Source organism: Watersipora subatra, chromosome 6 (assembly GCF_963576615.1).
Source record: "Watersipora subatra chromosome 6, tzWatSuba1.1, whole genome shotgun sequence".
In the NCBI taxonomy this organism is placed as follows: Eukaryota; Metazoa; Bryozoa; class Gymnolaemata; order Cheilostomatida; family Watersiporidae; genus Watersipora; species Watersipora subatra.
In genome coordinates this window covers 15,547,026-15,554,037 of record NC_088713.1, presented here as the reverse complement: position 1 = coordinate 15,554,037, position 7,012 = coordinate 15,547,026, and positions in this window count along the sequence as shown.

The following is a 7,012-nucleotide window of genomic DNA, read 5'->3' as shown; positions in this document are numbered from 1 at the left end:
GAAACGACATGTACCATAATAAAAAAACTCACAATAACTTTTTAGAATTAATCCCAACCAATTTTTTTATTTTCCCTTTTTTGTGTATCTGCATATCACCAAAATTGTCAGAACACAATTACTTCTAAAGAGCTGTCAGTGCTATGTAGACTACCAAATTGTTGCACCTCTGAATGGCTTTCAGAATCATAGAAAAATATTATATGCTGTCCAAGAGAGTTTAAATCTTTGTTGACCGACAAAGAACTTTTTTACCAAGAAGCTAAGAAAACAGAAAACTCTAGTCATCCAGGGGATCAAGTAAAATTACTGAAAAGATGGCGGTGTACTAGTAATCAGTTACTAACGGCATTGCAAATGACTAGCAAAAAAGGATATAAATGTAATTAGATAGGATTGTAATTTATTTTGAAATTTGAATTAAGAAATTAGCACATAAATCAAAGATAGGAGTTGGCTGACTAACATAAAGTAAAAACCTTTTAATGCCAGCGATATAGATACTACTCAGAACAGTACGAAACAAAAAAAAATATAAAAACACAGAAAGAAATGACAATGCTAATGCAAACTTTATTTTATGGGTCGCTTAGTGAAATCCAGGCATTCAAAAATCATAGGAGTTGTCCGACCAATACAAAAAAATGTTTGGAATGATTAGCAGCATGAAAGCTAACAAAATGAGGATTACTTAGAATAATCTATTTCAATCAAGTTTCATGCATGAATAAAACAGCATATCCCTTCAGTTATTAGAAAAAAATATCTCAACCACCGTAAATACAACAAATTAATAGATTTTGATCATGATCACCAACCTAGCAGGATGCAAAACAATTTTCGGCATACTGAACTTTTACACTAGTCCATTTACATGAAATCATTTATCAACCATGAGCAAGAAAAATTTGCATAACTTTGTATTCTATGAAGTTTTGGTATATTTAGAAAATATTCAAATCTTGTCCAATCAAATTTTCCACAAAACTTGGTGCATTTTCCAAATTTGGAATTTTTTTTTCAATTTTTGAATGTTTTAACAAAATATCTTTACTATTTATTTCTGCGCAACAAAAATAAATAGTAAATATTTAAACTTTTTAGGTACATAAGTGATGTCTGAATCATTGTGAATATGGCTTTTTGAGTAATCTTTTCTGTTGATTAAATGTGGACATGAAGGTTAGGCAACTCTATTACTATTCTTTCATACCGAATCATGGTTTATATACTCACTCGGTTGGTCACTAATGCTTTGTAGCCAAGCTCTCTTGTTTTAAAGATAACTTAAAGATGAAGATATTACATCTAGTCATCATGCGTACACAAGTACATGCATACATACTTACAGATGTACGTACCAACATATATTCATGCATTTGAATGTATATATCCATGAATGTATGCGAGTTCTTTTGTTCGTAAGTATTTTTGCTTGTATGTGTTTGTGTATGTACATATTTACACAGGTACATACACATATGTGTAGATACCTACATATTTTAGATAAATTTGCCAGCCTTGACTTAGGCCCAATCTAGAATACTGCATCAAGAAGAAAGATTAAGTATGTTTTTCGTTATCTTTTGTTTATGAAAGAAAATCCATTAGGCAAGGAGCTTGTGACTACTGCTCAGCTATCTTATTGACCGCGCTCCTTTTATATACATTAATTTTACCCGTTCCGAATAATTCAACTGTGTACAATAAAGACAAACAGAATCGTTTGTGCGTTAGCATGGTTATAATAATACAATAGCGATACGGTATGAACCAATAATGTATTAGCAATAGGATATGCTGTCCATTAAAAAGAGCAAAGACAACATGCAATATATATGGAAGTGTTTATAAGATTAACAAATTCTTGGCTCAGCATTCATTACACCCTCCCCTCAATTAGAGACTGTGTCTAATTTAAACCAAAGGGTGAAGTAACCAGCCGGGCCCACGTCTCAGCTGCTCAACATAATGCTCAATGTAGATTATTTCTTAACTAATCAGTTATCTATTGTCAGTAGATAACCAATGATCCAATGGTCTATTGACTAGGGTTTTGGGCTGTCTCGTCTGTGACTTATATTTTTTCTAAGTGAGTGCGTACGATTATTGCTAAACCTCTGTATCCTATTGCGTCTTTTGTTGTTTAATGTATCAAATCACCATATCATTCCAGTTTTCATCTAATATGGAATGAACGGTGGTTTGGCTTTTTTGTAGTAGTGATGGGATTATTTAAGGCCTGGACCGACATCGGTAGGTGTCCAGAGTTCTCGTCTGTATCTGATTTACTGGGGCTTTTTAGAGACAATAGTTTATTTTTTCTCTAGTTTTGCTTCAGGGGTGTGTTGCAGGAGGTTTGGAGTTTGAATCTTTACGCAAGTATTCTTTTTCGACCTTATCTTGCACAGTTGATTTCCAATCTTGTGGTGCTTACTAGCTGGACTCTTTCTAGAAGGAAACTCTATTATTCCCTCGTCAGTTTTTGTGTGTTTTCTTTCTTAGGGCTAAGCTCTCTTGGTTTCTTTTATATTTGGCCCTCCAGAAGCTTGAGCATTGCCAGAGCATGTGTAATCTTTCTCGGACATGCATGATAGGGTTTTCATCTGAACTTGTGTTGGGTAAAGGTTTGGACCTGTTTTTTCACCACATAGGGGTGGTTGGGCCAGTCGATTCTGACTTGACGGGGCCAACGAGCTTAGCTTGTACCTTTGCCGATGACTGTTCACTAACCACACCATATCACCAGGTGAGAACGATGATGGTTTGTCTGGATTTGCCAGTCTACTTCCCATCTGAGCCTTCCTGAGAGCCTCGTGCGCCTTTTCCAACCTTTGCGGTTTCGGCAGCACATATTCGCTGGTAGATTGCATCTTTGTGAGAAGAGGTTAGCTTATAAACTGATCACGCCGGCACAATTTCATTCTTATCATGAAGTTTGCCATCTTGCTTGTCACTGTGGTGTGGGGTTTGTGGTGCCTCGGTACATCCACCAGAGTTGGGCAGAAATTCATTCTATTTTTCCGTTCTTAGTGCCAACAACATGGCTCTCAGACTGTCTTCCAGACCTCGATGGTTTTTTCCACGATACCATTTGCTTGTTGATGGTATAGAGCAGTTTGTGTTATGCTCATCTTTCAGAGCTAGCAGAACTCCTCCATCAGTTCGCTCTGAAATTGAGCGCTTTAGTCTTTATAGATTTTCTCTGAAAGCCCCAAGTAGCAAAGCGCTCTTTCATCAAGGGCCTGGCCCTGGTTAGTTGCAGCACCTTTGAGTGTCAACCATAGGAAGAGTGGAGCGAGTTCCGCTTAATGCTGGTCTGACAAAAAGCTGTCAGGAAGCTTTCAAGACTAAATTTATGGGTCTTTCGGATCTAGACCATAACTTGGAGGTCCCTTGTTTCCCACAAAAAACGTTAGTGGGTTAAATATCCATATCTGTTCTTCACACATTGTACAAGTGAAATGTCCATCTAGATTTGTCAGACAAGATGTGTTGCAAAATGCATCCTTCGGATTAATCTGGCAGTTTCAGAAAAAAGCCCTTGACAAGTGTTTGGACCATTCAACGTAGCTTATAAAAAACTAATCCTGGTGGCGTGTTTCTCAACTAGAGCACCTAAAAACACTACCAAGCCTTGTCACTACAGGACAGAATTATGGCACTACTTTGTGGCTACCACTGGAGCCATAGCCTCTGGGATGGCAATATAATCGTGCCATCTGATAAAGATCTGATCTGCCCCAAGTATTCCTTATTGTCCTTTGAAGTGATGGAAAGGGGGGCACACCAAGTCGACGGCAACCTTCTGCTAGGTTCGGCCAGGGTATAACCGTTGCTGGCCTTCTGTAGGTTTAGTCATTCTGTGTTTGCCGGCATGGCAAACCTAACAGCTTGGTACAAAACAGTGAACACACAGCTGTCAGCCCAGGCCAGTACAATGCAAACTGGAGGCAGCATGCCATATTCCCCACCCCGGAGTAGGTCATGAAGTGTGTCTGCCTGGTAACTGACTTGCTCAGCTAGTGGGAATGCGCCACACCAATGGGCTAGGCAATGAAAAGCCACTCTGGCGTCTATTATGCTGTCCTGCCTGATTTTCAGAGATTTTTTCCTGCTATGCGGAATCTTGGGCATCTGGCTCCCCAACTTAGTTGTTGCTAAAGCACTTTGCTGTGCCTCCGAATTGCTTGGTACATTTTGGCCCCGTTGCTCTTGCACTCAATCTGCAGCAGAAGCAACTGATTGGTCAGCTGAGTCAATTTTTCAGGTCCCAGAGTGCCCTAAACCGACTTCGGACCAATCTGTATCCTGTGGGACGGGGCGTTGCCTGTATGACTGATCATCTGGCACACGGTTTTGGCAACCTTTTCCCAGCTCTTACATTGTTCCCTTTGGCGACCAGTAGGGCTTCGGATCATCGTCAGTTTGATGTCAGAAAATTTCAGGATGGCCTTGACCGGTTCCGGATAGACGTTAGCTGTCTCAGTTAAGATAGGGGGTCTCGCCCGTTGATTGGACACCTTCCGCGCCCGCCTGGTGATCCCTGACAGAGCATGGTTTTGCCCAACAGCTCTAGTCTCCTCCTGGTCTTTTTGGCTCTCCTGGCTCTCATCATGATGCTATAGTTATGCACACTGCCAGCAGTCTTTGCAGACCTGTCTACTTAAGCCATTTGCCTTTTCGTGCTTTAATCTCACACGGTGTCCCAGCATGCATTTAAACTCTGCAAGCGCCTCTAGTCGATGTACCACAGTGTGGAAAGGCTTATTCCCGCAGCAGAGTTATCATAAGGGGGTATGGTCTGTGCAAAGTCAATGCGCTTATATAAGCATGTTCATATAAGTAGGGTGAAAGTGCTTTTCAGATTTACCGCATCCAAGATCTCTCTTAAGCCATAAATTTAAAAGGGAATCGTTGGACAAAATTATTGAAATGCAGCCTCTTGACCAGTAGTGCATATTTTTAGGAAGCTGTGAGCATTCAGTGCTGAACACTACTCTGTGATAATTTCTGGTATTATTTCAGATGTAGGCTGTGCTAAATAGACTACTTTATTGAGCTATTGGAAACGGCCTGATTGATGAGCCAGTGAATTAATTTTAACTGTCAAATTATTTGGAACTTTTTCACTTTTAGTCTTACTTTTCATAGTTTTTCCTTTTAAATTTTTTGCTCAATTTTTACATCATCAACGATCGTTTATAGTGCCCTAGTAACAGTTTTTAAAATCATGTCTTACAAGTTTTTTCCAGAATGCAAACTACAAACCTATTTTAACTGCTTTCTGGTTTGCTTTGAGTAACTAAAAGTTAACATTAGGATAACATTGATAAGCCACATTCACATATCTAACTTAATTCGACTCTACCACTACCAATTTTTACTGCGCAATTAATTACGCTAATATCAATATCAATATTGATAATAGTGATAATTTATCCACTAAATTATCAATATCAATATTGATAACAGTGATAATTTTTCCACAAAATTATCAATATCAATATTGATAATTGAGTGGATAAAAATATCATAGAATTAAAAGATAATATAACAATAGCCTACCACATTATTGTTAATGCTAAAAGTAAATTAATAGATTTCAATAGTACGGTTGTTCACTAAAAAATTGCAGATTTTTTTATCTACAATTGTTAAAAAAAGGGTTGGTCATTTGGAACAGGAAAGTGCTATAATAATAACACCTTTGTAAAATGAAACCGAGCTCAGTGTGATCTGTTAACATATTTCTTATTGGCTCAACTCAAGCAGATAGTTTTTTCTTCTCTTATTAAGTACAGACCTAGTGAGCTCATTAATTTACTAACAACTAATTAGAAACTTTTTGTATACAGACTTTTTCATCATAAAGATATTGGTTGTATGCAAGCAGGATGCTGAGCAACTTGATTTGTAGTACACAAACAGTTACTAGGCCTGAATATTTATCATCTAGAAAGTTGGAATTTTGTAAAATTAACCTGGCACGGTTAGGACGGGCAACATAACTACATGTGGAAGCTTCTTTAAGCAATAAGTTGCAAAGAGGTGTTTACTTTTCCAAATTAAATTAGGTGTTAATTAAGCCGTCAATATGCATTTAGATAGATTAAAGTTAAACAAAAACTTTGATAAAACATGGAAACCAAAGCCTATTAATTATTTCATACATACTGTAAGATATGAGCAGTGACCTTTACTGTTTTACTTAGAATCAGCTACTTTGTTGTAGTTCATAAAAATAAATTTAATGGATATATTTGACCCCTCAAAGTATGCTCATATACACAACTGTTCTCCTTGAGGCTTTCTCTTACTCTGCCTGCTTGAAATTAGTAGCATATTTTATATGGAGAAGCTCTGCTTCAGTCAAACCGCTGGCCAGTCCTTCAAGCATCATACGTAATAAGCATCATAGGCTACTAATGCTATTGCATTCATAAATGAAATATCACATCAAATTAATTTTAATGAATAAGCATAATGAATATAATGACTAAACTTCGAATTTCATAAAATATACTTAGCCCTATACCTACATACAGCATTTGGTATTGCCTGCAAATTTTTAGTATATAATTAACAGGAAACATATTAGACAAGATAAATTGCTAGAAAAAAAATCTTTTATTTGCATTAGTCCCTCTCACGCTCACAATTTTGCATCAAAATGTAACCATTAACAATGATCTCTTGTAACTGCATTATGTTTGGAGCAGCTCTATTTTAGCTATAAGTTTCTAATTTTAATTCGAATGGTAGTTAATTAATTTGAGTGTTTTCACAACTTGTTGCTTTTATTTAGTTTCTTCCTTTGATGTACTTTGTTCTTATTTTCAACATTAATTTTATACGCCCAGTTAAATATTGCTGATCAGCTCTCTTGTAAAGATATAGTCAAATTCATGTTACTGTGGTTGTTGTGTTATTGTTACTATCACAATACTAATGCAAATGAAAACTTGCAGTCAAGTCTAATGCAACTATTCATCAGGTAAAAAAAAGTAAA